The sequence below is a fragment of the Magnolia sinica genome, chromosome 1 (assembly GCF_029962835.1).
Source record: "Magnolia sinica isolate HGM2019 chromosome 1, MsV1, whole genome shotgun sequence".
Taxonomy (NCBI): domain Eukaryota; kingdom Viridiplantae; phylum Streptophyta; class Magnoliopsida; order Magnoliales; family Magnoliaceae; genus Magnolia; species Magnolia sinica.
The window spans coordinates 43,611,231-43,632,280 of NC_080573.1; positions in this window are offsets into that span (position 1 = coordinate 43,611,231).

Genomic DNA, 21,050 nt, shown 5'->3' on the forward strand with positions numbered 1-21,050 from the left:
CTGTTGTTTTTACTTAAGCCGCCCTTTTGGGTTTTCAACTCGCCCTTTTTGCTTAGGTATGCTTTTTTTTTTTTTTTTTCGAAGTGCCGGAAGAGACTGAGAGGTTTCCTTAATAGCCGGCCGATTAGTTACCCTCCTGTCCTTGTCTTTGATCACAATCGCAACCTGTTTTATATTGGTTGGATTATTTGAGGATGGGGATGACCTTATTTTCTTTTCCTTTTTTTTTTTTGAGGTTTTCTGCCCTTTTTCTTTCTTTTTTTGTGGTGTTGTTTCTTCTTTTTCTTGTCTTTTTTTTTTTTATAGGAGAAATGACGGGTACTTTTCTCAATTTATTATTATTATTATTATTATTATTATTATTAATGGGAGATGGATTTAGCTTTGCGATCGTAATCATTGACAATGTTAGGTATGGTTACCCATGATAAATTTTCACGTTGTCGGCGTTGATGGGCTCGGGAAGATCTCCTCTCAGACGGTGAGCCGAAGAGCGCCTCTTGGGAGTACCTCCCGAATGATAAGCGGTCTATCCCACGAGGGTTTGAACTTTCCTCTGGGATCTGGCAAGTGGGCTCGGGAAGATCTCCTCTCAGACCGTGTCGCTGACTTTGAAGCTCCTCTTTCGGATCCTCTTATTATAGGCCCATGCGATCCTTCTTTGATAACATTGCGAGTGGCTTAGCGCATGCAGACGCTTTTCGTATGCCAGATGCAGTTGATCGTATCTTGCTTGTTGCCACTCGCCTTCCTCGACTTCGCTCTCCAGTAATAGTCGGAGTGATGGGATTTTGATTTCGACTGGTAGCACTGCTTTCATTCCGTATGCGAGTTCTTATGGAGTTGCACCTGTAGCAGATCGTACAGAAGTCCGATAAGCCCAAAGTGCGTATGGGAACATTTCCGACCAGTCGCGATACGTTTTGACTATTTTTTCCAGTATGCGGATGATAGTCTTGTTTGCAGCTTCAACCCCACCATTCATTTGAGGACGGTAGGGGCTTGACCGATGACGTTGAATCTTGAATTTGTCGAGGAAATCGCTCATCCTTTTATTGACGAACAGAATCCTGTTGTCTGTAATAATGCCATGAGGAACCCTGTATCGGCTGATGATATTGTTCTTCATAAACTTGATTACGTGAGATGCTGCGATGGTGGTATAGGATGTTGCCTCTATCCATTTGCTGAAGTAATCTACCGCCACCAGGATGTACTCATGCCCGTTTGAAGCTTTGGGGCTGACTTTGCCGATGATGTCAATTCCCCATATAGAGAACAGACATGTTGGGATTTAGAGGTTCGGATTAGGGTTTCGGGGTTTGAATTGGGGTTTGAAGGTTCGGATTAGGGTTTCGAGATGTGGATTAGGGTTTCGAGGTTAGATCAAGGTTTCGGGTTCGGATTAGGGTTTCGGGATTTGGATAGGATCATGGTTCTCGGACTGTCTTAGCCTTCTCAAGATATTAGCTTGGGTGGGATGTGTATAAGGTCTCAACACATCCCCAACCAACATTTTGCTAGTCCTAAGCATAACATGCGAAAGATATTTCGAAACTAAATGAACAAATTTCCATAAACTCAAGCAATTCTTAAAGCAGTCCATATTTTATAAATCCAAGGTATATCAATGTAAATCATAATTTATACCTATACCTAAACTCTAGTACTTGGTAAATATCCTAATCAAATTCAAAGCATTAATCTATAATTAGACAATTTCTAAACATTTAGTTTCATGTGCATAGTGAAATCTAAACGTAACACAACTACATGTTTTGGCTTTCTACTTTCATGATAACATTGATGATTCAAACAACATTTAGGATAACCAAAACCTAAACCAAAACTTCCCTTGCGGTTCAACCTTCTACTCATCCAACTTTTGATTTTTCCATCGACGACTTTCACACTATTTTCATTTTTTTTTTTTTTCCTTCTTTACAGTCCTTTCAAGGAACTTCGATAGGTAGCCATTTTCGATGACAATTGTTTTTTTGTTGGGTATTTTTTTCTTCAATTCTTCTCATTGAACATGATGAACAAATTCCCTAGGTTTGGTTCCTATCATTCTCAATAATCATTAAGTTAACAATTTAGTATTAACTAAAAACTTTAATGTGTAAGCTATATGTGACGTGTGAATTACGTGGCTCAATCAATGTTTAAATACTTCTAATTCAAAAATTAAATACTTCAAACTTAATTTTTGAAATCTATAAAATAACTAGAATCTAATAGTAAAAAAATCCTCAACATTGGCATCTTATCATTCTAATCTTTGGATTATTTCAAAATACTTAACTTCATAGAAAATTTTAAGCCAAAAAACACAAAATTTCAGCACAAATCTGAAGAATTTTCCAAAGGAAACCCTACCCCCAACCTAAATTCTACATCGTTCTCAATGTATAAACATATGCAATAAGAGCAATATTTAGAGCAACGAAAATAAAGAGTAGATGGAAAGTACTTGGATGGCGACAGACAGATTAGCAAGTGCGAACTTCCTATCAAAAGATGTATCAGTAACTAAACTAAACTAATATAAATCAAACTAATCCTAAGAAAGCAATAAATTCCTAATCCTAAACTAAGAAAGCAACGGAAAAACTACTCATTCTTGATGGATGTTTTCCTCCTCTAGTTAGTTTCTCAATAAATTTCTCAACAAGCTTCTCAAAAAGATCATCCAAAAGCCCCTTTTGCAGTAGGCTTGGAATTCCCGGAGCTTAGATGTCCAGAGAAATTTATGAACCTCAACAAAAAATCTTTGTTTAATCCCCCGAGTATCCAAAGTGGATAATATTTAACTTTGGCAGAAAATTTTTTAATGTTAGTACGCCATGGTGAATCAGAGACTATAATTAGGTGAAATTCTGAAAAATTCTCATTAGGCAATGTAGTTGAAAGAACAAGCTATAGAAGTCCTAGAGGGGGGGTATATTTCAATACAATGTGGAATAATAAAACAATTATACTCAATTGCTTATGAGTATTGAATTCTTGATATCAAATAGTTCGTAGGATAACCTTCACCTAAAAGATTTAGGCACGACAACCTTATTTCACTACGTATTTGAAATCAAAATATCAAACTTAGCAAGAGCTAATCCATCATAAGAAAGACATATAAAGAATTAAAACAATCACCACAATGCACAAAGGAGTTATAGTGGTTCGGTGCTTAAACCCACACCCACTCCACTCCCTCGTAATTTTGGCTTTCACTATTTTAAGATTTTCAAGGTCACCTTAACAACCTCAGATAGTTCTTGTGATTTTCATGGGCTATTACAACAAAACCCACTTTGTGATTTTCACGAGATCACCACAAAACAACCCGTTAAGATTTCTGGGCTATCTCGGAAAAACCCAAAATGTAATGAGTGTAAATACAGAACTTATCTTCAAATGGTGAGTTGAAGATGTTACTGTAGCTTGACTACACCGATCTTCCTTCTTGGGATATTGATGAAGCCTGTATGAGTTCAACCCAAAAAGAGTATATGGATCTAACGTATTTTCAATATATATATATATATATATATATATATATAAAAGCAAAACTCTAATTGCTGCAAATTCTATTCTCTAAATCTTAAGTAGAGTTTAGATAACTCTCTTAAAGTTAACTTGAGAAATAGAATAAAATAAGCTAATAGAATATTAGAATTACCGCAAAAATAGCTTAAGGAGGGCCTGGGTTTCTCTCTTACTTTGAGGAGGTTCCTCACAGATTTTCGTTATAGAAATGAATAAGAGAAGGCCTTTATTTATAGGCAAAGGATTTGAAAATTCGGCTGGCTCGATTGTCGGTTCGGCTGGCCGAATTCCAACAATTGGGTTCCAATGATACTCGGATTTCGCGGGATAAGATCTTCAAAAAATTCGGCTGGCCCAAGCCAAGATTCAGTAGTTCGGTTGGCCGAACCCAAGGTTGGACTGGCCGAACTTGCTGCGGAAAATCTTTGTCAATCTGTAAACTTGCCCGAATTATGTTGGGTTAGCTGAAGGTAGTTAGGCTGGCCGAACCAGATGTCGGGTTGGCTTAACTAGAGTGTATTTTACTTGAAATTATGCTCATTACGATGCTATATGAAATACACCTAACCTAGGGTTAATATAAGGTTATACCACTTGATTGTTGACTCATACGAAGTGATCCGATCTTCGAATCATATACTTTTATGTCTTGAGATGTTGAGTCTTCCCTGAGACACTTGATCGAGTCGTTAATAGTTCTTCATGAGTTGTCGAAGAGTATCTTCATGAGTGCTTATGTTCTTTTCAGGACTACGAAATTTGACAATCCTAATTGTGCTTAAGTATAAGCACTTACAATAGTTTCTACGAATTCCGAAGTTTCAGACTTCGGTTCAAATTCCAGCTCCTCCACCTTTAATGGTAAACATTTTAGATCTGTGGAAGGAGGCATTTCAGAATGATGATTACCCCGGTCAATATCAATTACCAAGGAATTGTCTTGCAAGCAGTGTTTGAGTTGTTGGTATCGCTACAAGTTTCGCTAGCTGGAGATGAAGATATTATATCGTTATCACCTATAATATTGTTGATAATCGGAAATGTAGAAAAATGGGGAAACATGAGGGAAATGGTAGAATTTTTCAGTAAAACTTTAGGATATGCCTAAATACACATATTTGGATATTTAGGAATAATTTTTTTTACAAAGAATGTATTACATGATAAGTTTTCATTTAATAAGACCCAAAAAGCATGTGTTGCCGTAATAAATTACTTCAATAATAACCAAAACGAGTTTATATAATACAAATGCAACTATCATACAATAATTAAGATATGTAAAAGTAAATGAACTCACAAAGCACACCCTTTTGGCCATCCCTCATCCTTACATGGAGTGATGAGGTGGCTTGTAGTCATCATCTAAATCTTGATCGTAGGGCCCACCTCGATCTATCCATTGTATATCCACGTCATCCATCTATTTTGCCGGCTTATTTTAGGGTGTGGACTCAAAAATGAAGTAGATACAAATTTCGGGTGGGCCACGCCATTCGAAGCAATGGTTAATGACCATTAAAAACCTTTTGTGGGCCACATTTTTGGATCAAGCTGATATTTGTGTGTGTGTTTTTTTTTTTCCCTTTCATTCAGGTCTGTTTGACCTTATCAACATGTTAGACGGTCAAAAAATATTACCGTGGACCCTAGGAAATTTTTAATGGTGGGCATTCAACAACCACTATTTCTTGTAGTGTGGTCCACTTGTAATTTATATCTTAATTTGTTTGGACCATGCCCTAACATGTGGGCCCCATAGGCACCCACGTCACTGGTTTCAAGGTCACACCCAAGTCATGCTCTAACGAGGATTAGGTGCAAACTCACAGAAGACGGTGCAATCCTTGGTGTGGGGACTACCTTGATGTATGTCTTCCATTTCCATGTTGTCCATCCAATTTTTAAGATTATTTTAGGGCGTGACCCCAAAAAATGAAGTAGATCCAATTCTCAGGTGGACCCTCCCATAGGAAAAAGTGGTGATTGTCCATTAATGGGCCACAAGTTTTGAATCAAGCTGATATATATATATATTCATCCACGGTCACGTGACCTTATCAACATGTTGGATGTCAAATAAACATCACAGAAACATTATGGTGGGCCCAAGGAAGCCTTTAATGGTAGTGCGTTCAATCACCGATGTTTCCTAAGTATGGTCCACCTGAGTTTTGGATCTGCTTCATTTTTGGGCTCATGCCTTAAAATGATATGACAAAATGGATGGATAGTGTGGATTTACAATAAATACATTAAGGCACAGCAAGGGCCGCACCTTCTTGGGTGAAGCCGGGGCTGCCCCTAATCCACTCCCCCAAAATTGGGGCGCGACTTCGGTGGATCCACCGGATGGAAGCAAGAACTTCCGGTTAGTAAAAGCTAGATGGGGCCACGGTGAAGTTCGTGAGAAGTATACTCTGTTCATACGTTTTGCCATATCATGTTAGGAAATGGGCCAAAAAATGAAGCAAATCCAAAACTCAAGTGGGCCGAATGACAGGAAACAACGAGAATTGAACTTCCACCGTTGAAACATTTGTGGGTCGTAGAAGTTTTGGATTAGGTTCATAAATTTGTGCTTTCAATTTATCCTATTTGGAATGACCTTATGAATGGTACGAATGGCATATAAACATCACAGTGGACCCTAGGGAGGTTTTGATGGTAAGCATTTCCCTACCTATTGTTTCCTATCGTGTGGCCCACTTACAGTATTGTAGCTGCCTCAATTTTTTGGACCACGTACTAACATGATCTGAAAAAAATGGATAGATTGGGTGGATTTCTCAAAAACATCATGGTCAAGGTGTTTCGTAACGGTAACGGTGGCCGTAATGGCCACCACTGTTACCTTTACGATACGGGGCATAACGGCCGTTACGGTCTTTCTTTTTTATTTTTTATTTATTGAAAAAACTCTCGAAAAATCTGTATCTGCCCCATAATGTTGATTAAAAAGTATGAAAAACCTATATATGTCCTGTAAATAGACCATTAAGAGGCTATTATGGCCTTTATAGGGGATGTAACATGCCGTAAATGGAAATTATGGGTCATTTTTTTTTCCATAACGGTTGTTACAGTCGTTACGACCTCGTAACGTGTAATGGTTGCCACCGTTACCTTTACAGCCCCGTAACGGCCTTTACGGCACACCATGATCATGGTAGGCCCCACCTAACTCCCACGGCTGGAAGTTCCTTCAAAGGGTTCCACACGTAATCGAAGTGTGGATGCATTGAGTGAGTTGGGTGGGACCTTGACCATACGGCTCATCTAGATGAAAGACGTATATCTATATCGTCCATTCATTATGGCAGATCATTTTAAGGCATCGGCTAAAAAATGAGGCAGATCCAAATTTAGGGTGAACCACATGGCAGGAAGCAATGGTCATTGAATTGCCACCATTAAAGACTTCTCCGAAGCCACAAAAGTTTCGATCAAGCTGATTTTTGTGTTTTCCCTTCATCCAAATATGTGTGACTTAATCAAATGTTTGGATGGCAAATAACCATTACAATGGGCCCTAAAAAGTTTTTAATGGTAAGCGTTCAATCACCACTGTTTCCTTTGATGTGGTCCACCTGAAATGCGATTCCGACTCATTTTACGGCTTGTGACCTAAAATGGTCTTTGAAAATATATGGATGGCATAGATGAAACACATTGCATCATAGTGGGCCCATAGAGCAGCGAAATATTAATCGGGACTTCCACGTCTTGTGTGCGGTCATCCTGTAAAAGGGAGCTTTGGAAGTGGGAAGCCATTTTGGGGAAACTATCTTCCAAAGCCCTAAAATTTCTCAAATTCTCTCCAAAATCTAGAAAATATCTACCAATCTATGTAGATTCTTTGCTGAAATTGCTGCTCCCTTGAAATCTTTCATCTATTCGAAGAAAAAGAAGAAAAAATCGAGGGTTTTTTTTTTTTTTTTTTTAGAACCTACGGAAGAACGGCGCATAGATTTCGACAATCGATCGACTGGTGTGCTACCTCCAAATTCCGAATCCTCTTTTAAAGGTGTCGAAAATATCCTCTTACATGGATCAGAATGATTTTTCATTTTCTTGATTTTTTTTTTTCCAATTTTTTCGTATTTATGCACTCCCGAAATTTTCAATGGGTTAGCTACAGCTAATTTATCGTCGATAACTTTATTTATTGCCGAAGAATTTCTGACAATTGGAAGAGATACGAAACTAGGGGGTTTCGGTGTCGCCGGCTTGTCGACACTGCTTGCAAAGCATTCACTATGTCTTTTATCATATTATCATTAGAATTCTCAAAGTGTGCCAAGCAAACTTCTAAAGAGTCGTGACATTCAGTTGAAATGGGGCTCAGTCTCGACATTGAGGTCAATCATGTCACATGGGTGGAGTAGATCGACATCACTATGTTTGAAAAGTACCTGTGCTTCTTGATCACTAACCTGGACTGCAATTGAGATTGACTCTGGGGAAAACTAGACCGTAAACTCATGATTATAATCCAACTCATTGTCAAATTCAGTATACTCTACAAGCAAGTTGGGATCACTCTCCTCGCATTGTGTTTTTAGATTGGGCTGAGGCTGGGCTAAACTAGCATTTTCCTCATCAATAGGGTGTGACTGAATTTCTTGAGCGGAGGAGTCAAGCAACTCTAATGATGTTCTAATGTCTGCGAATGATTTCATGATGTGTTGGTTGAATTGTTCTTGAGCATCCATGATTTTCTAAAGTGAATCCTCTTGGATTGTTTCTTAATCTCATAAGTAGTGAATCCAAGGGGATATTCATTAAAATGCATGGTTAGTTCACCTCTCCAATTTAAGCTATGATGTTTCCACCAATTGAAGTCATATGGGTTATATGTGGGAGTATTTGATGGTTGTTGGTAAGCGTTACCATCTATATAATAATCACGCATTATCTTCTTAACCGGTGGGTGATAATTGTTTCCCCTCATATATTCACGTTGTGATTTCTTAACCGGTGGATTATCATATCCCGGTCGGTTCTCGATCATAGATTCAGTTAATTTATGAGACATAGGGTGTTTCTTATCATAATCATTTGACAACCCTTTAATTAATTTCTCGTCTTTTAGAAGTTGATTAGAGTATTCACGTGTCCACTCTTGCATGAACATGATGAAACCCTAATAAAAAAAATTCTACAGAAAAATCCTACAGCTATAAGGAAAGCAAGTAGATGGAGTACGGAAGGATGTTACCAGGAGAGGAATTAGAGTGAAGATCCTATAAAATAGAAACAATAAACAATGTTAGTAATGTTGGAAAGAAAAGATAAGCACTCAAAACAAAATTCTGAAAATTAGAAAATCCTAAAAACCTGAAGTTAGAAAAATTCAGAAAACTAGAAAAATCTAACATAAAACAAAAATCAAATCTAGAAAACCTAAACTTAGTTGTGTCCAACTCACTCCTCGGCAATGACGACAAAAACTTGTAAGTGTAGGGTTGCGAAGTAGTAATAACTCGGTGAGACTGAGGTCGAATCCACAAGGAATGGGGAACAAGGCCTAGAAGTAATCTAAGTCTAATGGGTTGTTTAGGTTTTTAATCCAACATGATAAAAAAGGGTTTTAAACAAGAAGAAAAAAGACCAAGGATTCAGGAATCCACTTATAGCAATCACAATATCTATTTTACTGATTCAACGATTATAACTCAATTTGAATCAAAGTCCTATCCTATCAAATCGGAAAATAGAGCGGTTAAACTAATCATAAACAATATTAGAATATGAATTCAATTGAACAATTCTCTCATGAAGCACTCAAACATCAATCATAGGGAATTAATGGAGCCTCAACCTGGCCCGCGTAGCTGGTCTGTTGCACACACCTGGGTGCTCACCCAACTGGCCTCTATCAATGGAGTGGCCTAAAGGTACCAATTTGATTTAGAGACTTTCAACCAAGGGACTCAATAGCCTTACGTGTTCACCTCTCCAATTTAAATTATAATGTTTCCACCAATTGAAGTCATACGGGTCATGTGTGGGAGTATTTGATGGTTGTTGGTAAGCGTTATCATCTATATAATAATCACGTATTGTCTTCTTAACTGATGGATGATAATTGTTCTCCCTTCTATATTCACGAAGTGATTTCTTAACCATTATATTATTATATCCCGGTCGGTTCTCGATCATAAATTCAGTTAATTTATGAGACGTATGGTGTTTCCTATCATAATCTTTTGACAACCCTTCAATGAATCTCTCATCTTTTACAAATTGATTAGAGTATTCACGTGTCTACTCTTGCATGAACATGATGAAACCCTAATAATTTTTTTTTTTTTAACAGAAAAATCCTACAGCAATAAGGAAAGCAAGTAGATGGAGTAAGGAAGGATGTTACCAGAAGAGATGAACTAGAGTGAAGATCCTATAAAACAGAAACAATAAACACTGTTAGTAGTGTCGGAAAAAAAAAAGAAGATAAACCCTAAAAACAAAATGCAGAAAATTAGAAAATCCTAAAAACCCTAGGTTAGAAAAATTCAGAAAACTAAAAAAATCTAACATAAAACAAAAATGGAAACCTAGAAAACCTAAACCTAATTGTGTCCAACGCCTCTCCCTAGCAACAGCGGTAAAAACTTGTGAGTGCATGGTTGCGAAGTAGTGATAACTCGGTGAGACCAAGGTTGAATCCACAGGGAATGAGGAACACGGCCTGGAAGTAATCTAAGTCTAATGGTTTGTCTCGGTTTTTAATCCCGCGTGATAAAAAAGGGTTTAAAATAAGAAGAAAAAGGACTAAGGATCCAGGAATCCACTTATAGCAATCATGATATCTATTTTATTGATTCAACGATTATAACTCAATTTGAATCAAAGTCCTATCCTATCAAATTGGAAGATAGAGTAGTTAAACTAATCATAGACAATATTAGAATATGAATTTAATTGAACAATTCTCTCATGAAGCACCCAAACATCAATCGCAAGGAATTAATGGAGCCTCAACTTGGCCCGCGTTGCTGGTCTATTGCACACACCTGGGTGCTCACCCAACTGGCCTCTATCAATGTAGGAGCCAAAAGGTACCAATTGGATTTAGGGACTTTCAACCAAGGGACTCAATAGCCTTATGTGTTCACCTCTCCAATTTAAGTTATAATGTTTCCACCAATTGAAGTCATACGGGTCATGTGTGGGAGTATTTGATGGTTGTTGGTAAGCGTTATCATCTATATAATAATCACGTATTGTCTTCTTAAACAATGGATGATAATTGTTCTCCCTTCTATATTCACATAGTGATTTCTTAACCGCTGGATCATCATATCCCGGTCGGTTCTCGATCAGAAATTCAGTTAATTTACGAGACGTAGGGTGTTTCCTATCATAATCATTTGACAACCCATCAATGAATCTCTCGTCTTTTACAAGTTGATTAGAGTATTCACGTGTCTACTCTTGCATGAACATGATGAAACCCTAATAAAAAATTTTTTACAGAAAAATCTTACAGATAAGGAAAGAAAGTAGATGGAGTAAGGAAGGATGTTACCAGAAGAGAGGAACTAGAGTGAAGATTTTATAAAACAGAAACAATGAACAATGTTAGTAATGTTGGAAATAAAAGATAAACCCTAAAAGCAAAATTCTGAAAATTAAAAAATCCTAAAAACCCTAGGTTAGAAAAATTCAGAAAATAAAAAATTCTAACATAAAAGAAAAATCAATCCTAGAAAACCTGAACCTAATTGTGTTCAATGCCTCTCCTTGGCAACGGCATTAAAAACTTATAAGTGCAGGGTTGCGAAGTAGTAATAACTTGGTTAGACCGAGGTCGAATCCACAAGGAATGGGGAACATGGCATAGAAGTAATCTAAGTCTGATGGTTTGTCTCGGTTTTTAATCTTGCGTGATAAAAAAAGGTTTTAAACAAGCAGAAAAAGGACAAGGATCCGGGAATCCACTTACAGCAATCACAATATCTATTTTACTGATTTAACAATTATAACTCAATTGGAATCGAAGTCCTATTCTATCAAATCGGAAGATAGAGTGGTTAAACTAATCATAAACAATATTAGAATATGAATTCACTTGAACAATTCTCTCATGAAGAACTCAAACATCAATCATATGGAATTAAAAACGTCTATAGTACCCTTAAGCGACCATAGATCAATTAATTATACAGATTGAATCATTCTCTAAATCAAGCATTATAATTGCACTTCCAAGCATTCAATGTGCTCAGAGTCGTCAATGGATTAAAGATGAAACAACACAAAGACTTTAAAGTAAAATCCAAATCTATTCAATCTAATATCACAATTCAAACCACTGTTTGCTGAATTAAATAAACTAAATAATGTAATGAGCTACAAGCTTCATCCTTTAGCCTTAGCTAAGCCTTAGCTAAGTGATTAGCCTAACATGGCTAATAACCTAGAAGAAAAACAAAAGAAAGACAAACTAGAATTGAGAAGTTGAAGAAGAAGAATGGCTTTGTAGAGACTCCGCCAACCATTGGTCTCTTTCCCAAGCTCTAATTCGTATATAAAACAATTAAGAAAACTCCTTTAAATAGTAAAAGTTCGTACCGACTTGCAACCGGCTGCAAACTTTTGCAATTTAATAAGTTTCAGTTGCATTGAATTTCATTTGAAAAATATCTGTAGAATCTATCTAACTTAGGTCCCACCTATGCTTTCTTGGGTGGGACTGAAGTTTGCTTCGGTCGGACCGAAGTGTTGGGCCGAATTAATTATGAAAATTACAATTTCTTGCTGGACTGCTTTGTGCACTTTCGGTCGGACCGAACCAACCTTTTGTAGGACTGAACAGTCTGTTTATTCTATTGTTGGACTTGTGATTTCACCAGTATTTTCTCCATCCCTTGTACTTGGTTTTCTTGGATCTTTGGCTTGTGAATTCTTCATTAATGACCTCCAAATATCCAATTTTTCATTATATTCTTTTGAGCTCTAAATTCATCCTTTTAAGCCCATATTCATCTTTAGGACCAAAACCACCTCGCATAATGAAAGCATACATAATTATATCAGATTAACACTTGAATTTTAGGAAAGCTAATGTAATTGAAGGGATAAATATGCAATATATAGGTCTCAACAACCATTTCTCTTTTTCTCTCTCACTCTTAAGTTCGACTGCTGGAGTGATCTTATTCTCACGTTTGGCAGGGTTTTAAAGCACTCTTTCTCACCGATTCCCCTCATATTCTATCCTCTTGATCTCACAAGGATTGTTTGATTCTTTACGCTGGAAAGTTCTACCGTCTTCAATGATTAAACTTCCAAATTCTAATTCTAGATTTGTGGAAGGGAATTGGTATTAAGGATGCTTAATCACCATTGGTTGGTTCCTGATTAATTTCGGTTTTGGATGGCCGAGATCTCTCGCGTGATTGGAGTCCGGCTTTCACGGACAATTGCTTGGGGTAAACGTTGCTGGGTCCCATTGTTTTAAATGGTCAGGATCAAAAGGTCAGGGGCTTGCTGCATCAATGACACTTCTGTGGACTGCACCTGAAGATGCCAATTCTATGGATTGCGAAACCGGTGGAAATGGAGAGACGAGTCTCACATGCCTTCTTTGCTCGTGCTGTACTTGGGAATGATGGTGAGGATCATCCTAAGGGGTGGGTTGGCATTGCGCAATATCAGATTTGGAGAAGTCTGGAAGTGTGGGGAGTTGGGTTCTGGTATATGCATTTCTTTTTAAACAACTTTACTATCTTATAGGGTTTGTAGGTGAGAGATGGTGAGGTTTGGTTGGTGTACATTTTCACATGGTGAATGCCTAGGTAGTCCTTCAAATGAATGGTTTGGATCGTCGAAGAAATGTTTCCAATCGACTATTCTTGATAGTATGCTAAAAGGGAATTGATTTTGAAAAGAATGGATGGATGGCATTAAAAACATGAAACAAGTGGTTCGGGGGGTTCTTTGGGGTGTCAGGAAGCAGATGTATGGTCAGTTTTGCAGTTTAATTGCCGGATTGTGTTATATAGGACGGATGGTATATAATGTAGGGTACAAAAGAATGTATCGAATCCTTTTTAGTTTTTAGAAACTATAAAACCGAAGGATCTTTTTCCCATAGAATATGGGGATCCCTGAAACAGGCCCAAATGTGGCCCGATGCGAAAAGTGATCCAGTAGATTTGATAAGAAAAGCGTAAGGATTGTAATGGTGGTTTTTGTCTAATTTTTGAGTGGGCCATCTAGTGGATTTGATGAAGAGTTTGGTGGATGGTCGGATCTCATGATCTAAATAGGGAGGTTACGGATGTGCGGTTCAATTGGGTTGAATAAGCTATAATAAAAATTTTATTGCAATCGGACTCGTACAAATGGGTTTTTGAGAGAATGCTAAGGGTAGCGATATGTACATCGTGAAAATCCGTAGATGGTTGGCAGGTCTATCTATAACCCTTGGAATTGAGATTCAATGGCAAAAATTGTTCATTAATGACCAAGGGATAGGGCGAACTGTTTAGAATCATGGATGGATGAGTTTAAGTGTGGTTTAGATGGTCATAAGGCAAGTTCACTATGATGAAATGGTCCAATGGTGACGAGGACCGTTAGATTGCTAGATTATAGATGAACGTGTGGTCTTGTGGGTGTGAGGTGCATGTGTACATCTACGTGTGTGTGTATTAATTTTCAGAATTCTCGCTGTTCAAATATTGTTATCCTTCTCAGGTCCAATATCCCATTGCAGTCTGCCTGAAGTTTACCCATCCCATTGAGAAACAGGCATTGCATCTTATCGGGTCTGATTTTGAATTTCCAATATCGTCGAAGGGCAATTAGCCAAAGTCTTCCACTGAGCAGCACGTGGGGCAGAGCCTGCGGGTCTCCTCTTTGTTTTTAATGACATTAGAACTCTTTTCCAGCTTAACCATTTCCTTTACTCCTGTAAAGGAAGAGTTAAATTTTTTATGCCTAGTAGTCCTCAACATATTTTAAAAACTCGAAAACTCAGCTTGACTAGATGTCCAACTGGGTTGACTTTAGGATATGAAAGCCCATTCAACCCACACAATTCTGAAAACTACAAAAAGTGTTTTAAATTCAAACAAGCTATAAGGAATTTCAATAAATAGAGTGACCTCGCGTATTTAGCCACTGTTCAATGTGGGCCGCAATGCCTACCTTCATTAGTGCAGATTTCTTGTTGGTTGAACCAACTACTCATGTTCAGCCATCGCTTTTGAATCTCGTTTAACAATATAGACCCAGTGTAGAGAGGGCATCATCCCAAAGTCAGATTGATTGAATGATCTTAACTAAGATTAATGGACATTTGTTTATTTAATACAGATTTTTGATTATTTTTAACTCTTATCTATTTATTAGATGCCCCCCCAATCATCGGTTAGAAAATAGAATCACTGCATTTTTTATTTTTTTGAGAGATAACTGCAGTTTCATTAAAAAAAGGAGGGGAATAGCCCGCTAAGATAGCAGGCCAGTTTTCCTCCAGAAAAAAGCAAATTACAATGATTAAGAGTTACCACAAAGGAGGCCCATTCAATCATATACCCATGAACTTTAGTAATAACTGAACACACTACTCTAGATTCGTTATTAAATACCCTTTCATTCCGTTCTTCCCAAATCGACCGCCACACGGCTAGAATGGACATTCTCCAAACCGTAGCTATATGGGAAAGAAAAGCAGCACCATGCCAAGCTTTTAACAAACAGCCTATCGACTTTGGAACAGTGTTCGAAATATCAGTATCGCGTTAAGTATCACACTCTTGGGATAAAAATACATATCGGTTATCGAATGGGATATGTCGGTTGCATCGCGTAATGTATCGCTGTTGTTGGAAACATGGGAAAATTGGTCGAATTTTTCAATGAAACTTCAGTGATTGTTAAAAAAGACATCAACACACATTTATAGATCAAAACATTACAAAAAATGAGTGCGCATAATAGGTTTTCTTTGTATGGGGTCCTAATCTATGCGTTGTCTAACTAAATTGATGGAAGTATATTCAAAGTCTATTCATATAATTTATAAATGAAAGATGTGTAGAAACACAAACAATACATTCAAAAGCAAAAGAAGAATTACTAGATCAGGTTATATACATGTTTGATTTTATGTTTGGACACAAGGATTGCAACCGATTTGCAGGAAAGTGGGAAATTTCGATTTTTTTTTTTTTCAATTTTCCGCAACTCAGCCCATTTCCTCAAAATCTTGAAATTGAAGCTCCTAGTCCATGATTTTTCATGCAAAACATGAAAAGCCATGGATTTGTAACAATTTGATACTGATTTAACGTGATTTATAGAAGAAAAAAAGGACCGAAAATCGAAAATGCTCACCGAATCGAATATGTGAGATATATCGCACTACTTGTGAGTTTCGAATCGCACATGTGGGATACAAGATATAATGTGGGATATATCTACCGATATCGTCGATATTTAAAACAATGCTTTGGAAAGGACCAAGAAATACCAAAGGAGTTTAAAACTGCTGACCAAACCTCAGAGAAGAATGGACAATGTATGAAGAGGTGGTTCACCGATTCTTTAGCAGACATATAGTTGAGGCAAATATTAGTAAGGACCATTCCCTTTTTTCTCAGGTTATCCGCTGTAAGGACTTTATCCTTCCCAACCAACCAGCCGAAAAACGCTATTTTTGAGGGAACCTAGTAAGGACAATCACTACCCAGGAATCCCAAAATGGTTACGTATCGGTCGTAACGGCCGATACGTAACGGTAACGGTGGGAACCGTTACGCGTTTCAGGGTCGTATCGGCCGTTACCCGATTTTGTGCACGTATCGGCCGTTACGGGCCCGTTACGAGTGTGACGGCCGTTACTGACCCGTAACGGCTAGCTCGTAACGGTAAAAAAATGTTACTTTTTTTTTTTTTCATTTTAAGCTCTGTTTTTGCTGTTTTTTTTGCTTCCAAACTGTTTCTCACTCCTGCTACTAATTTCGACCAACCTTGGCTGGGTATTTGAGATAAAAACACATTATATTACGGATTTTCTTGAATCAAAGCTCGGTGGGCCATTTTTCAGAAATTTGTCAAAAATAGGTATTTATACTTTTTTTAATATGTTTTTCTGTTTTAATCATGCCATATGATGTGTTAATCATAGTAGAACATGTTAATGTGCATTTTATAGATTTGGGGTGCCATTTAATATATTTTTATATTTTTTTCTATTTAATCATGAATTTTGGCCCTTTTTCTTAAAATTCGAAAAATCAATTTTTAATGGTTGTTTTGCTGTTTTAATCATGCCATATGATGTGTTAATCATAGTAGAACATGTTAATGTGCATTACAGATTTGGGGTGTCATTTTATATATTTTTATATTTTTTCCTATTTACGCATGAATTTTGGCAATTTTTTTTTTTAATTCGAAAAATCAATTTTTAATGGTTGTTTTACTGTTTTAATCATGCCATATGATGTGTTAATCATAGTAGAGCATGTTAATGTGCATTTTACAAATTTGGGGTGCCATTTAATATTTTTTTTATTTACACAAGAATTTTGGCCCTTTTTTTTAAAATTCAAAAAATCAATTTTTAATGGTTGTTTTGCTGTTTTAATCATGCCATATGATGTGTTAATCATAGTAGAACATGTTAATGTGCATTTTACAGATTTGGGGTGCCATTTTATATATATTTTTATTTTTTTCTATTTACGCATGAATTTTGGCCATTTTTTTTTAAATTCGAAAAATCAATTTTTAATGGTTGTTTTGCTGTTTTAATCATGTAATATGATGTGTTAATCATAGTAGAACATGTTAATGTGCATTTTACAGATTTGGAGTGCTATTTAATTTTTTTTTTTATATTTTTTTCTATTTACGCATGAATTTTGGCCCTTTTTTTTAAAATTTGAAAAATCAATTTTTAATGATTGTTTTGCTGTTTTAATCATGCCATATGATGTGTTAATCATAGTAGAACATGTTAATGTGCATTTTACAGATTTGGAGTGCTATTTAATTTTTTTAATATTTTTTTCTATTTACGCATGAATTTTGGCCCTTTTTTTTTTTTTTTAAAAAATTCGAAAAATCAATTTTTAATGGTTGTTTTGCTGTTTTAATGATGCCATATGATGTGTTAATCATAGTAGAACATGTTAATGTCATTTTACAGATTTGGGGTGCTATTTTATACATATTTTTTTTTATTTTTTTCTATTTACGCATGAATTTTGACCCCTTTTTTTTTTTAATTTGAAAAATCAATTTTTAATGGTTGTTTTGCTATTTTAATCATGCCATATGATGTGTTAATCATAGTAGAGCATGTTAATGTGCATTTTACAGATTTGGGGTACCATTTTATTTTTATTTTTTTAATATTTTTTTCTATTTACACATTAATTTTGGCCTTTTTAAAAAAAAATTCAAAAAATCATTTTTTAATGATTGTTTTGCTGTTTTAATCATGCCATACGACGTGTTGTTTTAATCATGCCATATGATGTGTTAATCATAGTTGAACATGTTAATGTGCATTTTACAGATTTGGGATATCATTTTATGTTTTTTTTATATTTTTTCTATTTACGTATTAATTTTGGCCCTTTTTTTAAAATTCGAAAAAATCATTTTTTAATGATTGTTTTGCTATTTTAATCATGCCATATGATGTGTTAATCATAGTTGAACATGTTAATGTGCATTTTATAGATTTGTGGTGTCATTTTATAATTTTGTTTGCATTTTCGAATTAGTGACTTTATATTTTTATTTGCTTATATTTGATAGGTTTTGGAGCTTCTTAGGGTTTAGTTAGAACATAAAATCATCTTTATTAACATAGGTCATACACTCATATCTAATATATATCTAATTATCTAGCATCTACCTAAACCTAAAGAAATGTCTGGGTCTGGCCAACAACAAGTGAGGATATTGGATGACGACATTGTGAGAGGATTGGTGGTAAGCACCAAATGAAGTGCAAGTATTGTGATAGACTAGTGACTGGTGGAATTACCCGTCTCAAACAACATTTAGCACATCGAAAGGTCAAGTTACGCCATGTACCAGAGTACCGAAAGAGATAATGCTTTTAATGCAAGCTAGTCTGGATGAGTCGAAGGGTAAACGTGCTGCTGTACAAAAGAAAAAAGATAACATTTTAGATGCAGCTCAACAGGAGGTGTTTGGTCCTGAATATATGGGCGTTCGTGATGAAGATATTATTGATTCTGACGAAGATTTAGATCGGGAAGTAACTATAGCTAGGAGAGAGAGCTTGCGTCTAGCTCGTAAAGAGGAAGAACGTCGCCGCATGTTTAGCACGCATGGGTCAGTGCGTGATACAGGGGGGGCAGTGGGAGTGGGAGTGGTAGTGCAACTGCTTCTGTAGGTGGGATTGGGGGTGGGGGAGGGTAGGTTTGGTGGGTTACGACGTGTGTTTGAGAACCGACGACAGACATCTTCACGTGATGCCCCTATACATTTGGATGAAGAAGTAAATGAGCCTATGAGACCCTCTATTGATCTAATCCTGTTTAGGAAAGAATCAACTAAACAAAAGAAGATAAAACAAATGTGGAGTAGAACTTCTGTTGAGAAATTAGGTAGAGCAGCAGCAAAGTTATTTATATATGCCAACATACCTCCTAATGTGGCCAATTCTCCATATTGGCAGGTGGTAATTGATGCAGCAGCAGAAGCAGGTGAAGGAATAAAAGCTCCCACGACTAAGGAGATTAGGGAGAAATGGACAGATGCAGAGTATGCAGATGTGAAAGCATACGTGGTTACCTTTAAACTTGTATGGCAAGACAGAGGATGCACGATTATGTGTAATGGTTGGACTGGCCCAACCAGACGCAGTATGATCAACTTCATGGTGTACTGCCACTTAGGAAATATATACCACAAGTCAATTGATGCCTCAGAAGTAACAAAAGATTCTCATTATATTATGGGCCTAATGGATAAAGTTGTGCATGAGATTGGAGAGGAGAATGTAGTGCAGATTGTGACAGATAATGAAGCATCATATAAGCTTGCAGGACATGTTGATGGATAAGAGAAAACATCTTTTTTGGTCACCATGAGCTTTCCATTGTATTGATCTTATATTGGAAGATATTGGGAAGAAGAAGAAAGTTAAGGAAATGGTCGAAAGGGCAAAAGAAGTGACGACGTTTATTTACAACCATAATCAAGTAGTCGCAATAATAAGAAAGTTCACGAAAGGACGAGAGTTGTTGAGGCTTGCGGCGACTAGATTCGCAACAAACTTTATAGCATTAGGGAGTTTATTCCAGCATAGGGGAGAGTTGAGTGAGATGTTTGCTTCCCGAGAATGACTCAACACAAAACATGGGAAGAAGACATCAGGGGCACCGGTCGAAGTTGTAAACACCATACGGGACAACAAATATTGGAAGAAGGTCAAGGCGATCATAAAAGTTATGGAGCCACTAATGAGGGTACTCCGTCTTGTTGAAACCGATGAAGCACCTACCATGGGCTTCCTATATGATGCCATGGATAAGGCAAAGTTGGTAATTCAACGTGATTATAGAAGTTGGGACACTTATTGGAAGGTGATCGACAGGAGATAGACAAAACAATTCCATCACGATCTTCATGCAGCAGGTTACTACCTAAATCCTAGGTATAGATATGCCCAATCATTTGTTGCGGATGATGAAGTTTGTGTCGGGCTAAAAAATGTGATAAAGAGATTAGAGCTTGACTTAGATCTGCAAATAAAGGCGTTGAATGAATTAGATACATTTAGAAATCGCCTTGGTAGCTTTGGAGATGCTCTTGTACAACATGCAGTATCTAGGTTGCAATCGGCCGAATGATGGATTAATTTCAGAGAGAGTACGAAGGCTCTCCAAAAAATTGCAGTAAAAGTTTTGAGCCAGACAACATCTTCCTCTAGCTACGAAAGGAATTGGAGTTGTTTTGCGCTCATTCATTCAAAGAATAGGAATAGATTGCAGACTAGAACATTAGATAGACTTGTCTTCATGCACTACAATATAAAACTAAGAATGCGACGACATCATAGGAGCATTACAGCTGCCGATGACGGGGACTACTGTCCAATAAACTTGGACAATATTTATGATGAGGATGACTCACTTCTACCTTGGTTAGAAACAAGGGAAAAGCAAATTGAAGAGGATAGTGAAAAATTAAAAATTGATGACCCAGAAATACGCAGAGCATAACAGGAGAGTCGTGCAGATGTGTTGGACCCAGTAAGAGGGACAACGTTTATGCCACGTACGGATACGGCTTAAGATCAACAAAAGAGTACGAGCAGTGGTAGCGTGACCGTGTCGGATGATGACGATGACCCCCTGCCCCTGGTGCTAGCACTTCTGGTGTTGCTCAGCGCCCTATACAGCCGTCTACAGATCACGATGTCAACGAACATCGACGAGGTGGTACACGAGGTCAGACTTATGAGTGTATCGAGTCACAATACAGGCAGCAAGAGG